This window comes from Propithecus coquereli, unplaced genomic scaffold, assembly GCF_000956105.1.
Source record: "Propithecus coquereli isolate 6110/MARCELLA unplaced genomic scaffold, Pcoq_1.0 Scaffold201, whole genome shotgun sequence".
Lineage (NCBI taxonomy): Eukaryota > Metazoa > Chordata > Mammalia > Primates > Indriidae > Propithecus > Propithecus coquereli.
Genome location: NW_012145079.1, coordinates 3,533,871 through 3,535,886, shown reverse-complemented (window position 1 = coordinate 3,535,886; position 2,016 = coordinate 3,533,871). Strand labels below are relative to the sequence as shown.

The following is a 2,016-nucleotide window of genomic DNA, read 5'->3' as shown; positions in this document are numbered from 1 at the left end:
AATGAGTAGGGAAGATGGAAATGCATTCACATTTCAAAAGATTACTGCTCTCTTCTGACAAATGAGACAGGTTTGACTTTTTTTGTGGAAAGTATGATATGTGCTCAAACAATAAAAAGAAGGATCTTAAATCTTTCTTTTCAGAATTTCAAATAATAGAGATCTTAAATCTATCCATTCTGAGCATCATGTTTGGAACTTGTATAAGTTCCATGGAAGTCAGCAAATGCCAGCCCTCAGCAAGTATTTACAGTTAGTAATGATATCATTACAGGATTAGTAATGATATCAAGGAGAATCTTGAAAATGAGGGCCAGGTTGTGCATATAAACTACCTGCAAATTTAAAGGTGGGAGAACATCCCAAGAGAAAGAAAATTTTGGGGTAAATGTGAAAAGATTGTAGCACCATAACTTAAAAAGCTGAAGCTAGTCCAGAAGTGTGATATGATATGCCTAATAGTGGGAGAAAGTCGAAGCAACTACTTTATCCAGGACCCTGGCTGCAGGAAGCTAATGATTGAGCCCTGATTCATAGCTGACAGTTCGGGGTAGAGTGAGGGAAGCAAACAGTTCCAGAGAATGAGAATAAAAGGTCGTCCAAGTTCTAGAGAAGATATTGACAGATCTCAGGAAGAACATGATTCACCACTTGCAGAGTGCTTATCAAGGATCAAATTTGCTTTCTTACTCTCTCTCCCTTTGTCTCTCTTCACACAGGACCCTTATTCTTCTGCCCCATGAGTGGATGCTGACCCTGGGCTGGCCACGTACTTTTCCTAGCAGTTCAGAGGGAGATTGAAATCATGATAATTAAGTGTGACTCGCAGGGTTGCGAAGTCTGACCCAGAAATGTTAAGTCATTAGGGAAAAAGAAATGGTTTATTATGTAACGGAAGTGGAATAATGTGTCTAAAAGACAGGGACATTTGTTTCTAGCCATCAGGATGCTAATTTACTGGCAGTTTGCAAAGTATCTAGTGGATCTTTATAAGAAGCCTTGTAACCTCTGGAGACCATGAAGTCACTGTAATATCAGGCTTACTGTCACCAGCATGTATCCAATCTTAAACTTGCCCTACACTGTATAGGATTGGATATGGGCTATGGATTCAACCAACCTGGATACTCAAGCCAAAGGCAGAACTTTTTATAACCAATATTTCCTTTGTTTTGAATGATCCAGGGTAGTTATTTGCACCAAATTATTTCTAAACCACTGCTTTTCAACATAGGATTCATGGGATATTGAAAACATTCCTTATCACCTTGCTTTTGTTCTGGCCTAAGTGGAAACTACATGTAATATAATTTATTTGTAAAACATGGTATAGCACTGCCCAGTGTCCAACTGTCTGGGCTAGCGAGGGTCCCATTCTTCCCTGATACCTGGGTTAGCAACCCTATAAATGATTTTTTGTTTCTCTTTAAAATATACATACAGCCAAAATAAAATTGAACATCAGTGACCAACTTGAAGGGGTTAAAAAGGCAATATATAGGCTCAGATATTTGTGGCCGGACAGACATTGTAAAGTCTACAAGGAGGGACAACTTCTGAGCCATCTTTTTAGTATCATATTCCAGCCATCTATTTAATATCATATTCAGATTTCATCTGTCTATACTCATAAGTCTTCAAAGAGTATTCTGGCCCAACATATCTAAGATAATGAAATCATATTCAGAGAAAGAGATGATTAACTGTACCCCTAAGTAATTGTTAATTCATTTAGAAGCGAACCAGAAGGCTTTCTGTGATAAATGTGGTTAGTATGCCATCGTTCCTGTAGAAATTTAAATGTTAACTTCCTTTAAAAGCCTATCAAATGACAAGTCTTACATTTATATTAAGTACTCAATCGATGTAACTACTTGACCCTAATTGAGTTGGGTACTTTTGCAATTTAAAAATGTGTGCTTTCTAGCAGTAATTTTTGTTACCAGTATTTGCTTGTATTTCTCTGGAGACATCTAGTGGAGAAAGCATGGTATATAATTTTTCTAGAAGTGCAGA

General features: G+C 37.4%; 1 protein-coding gene across 1 annotated transcript in view; it reads right to left on the bottom strand.

Annotated features, from left to right (window-relative positions):
• Nucleotides 1-2,016, bottom strand: part of POSTN (periostin, osteoblast specific factor) — a 31,429-nt gene that overhangs the window by 28,826 nt on the left and 587 nt on the right. The gene's annotated exons all lie outside the window — the stretch shown is intronic.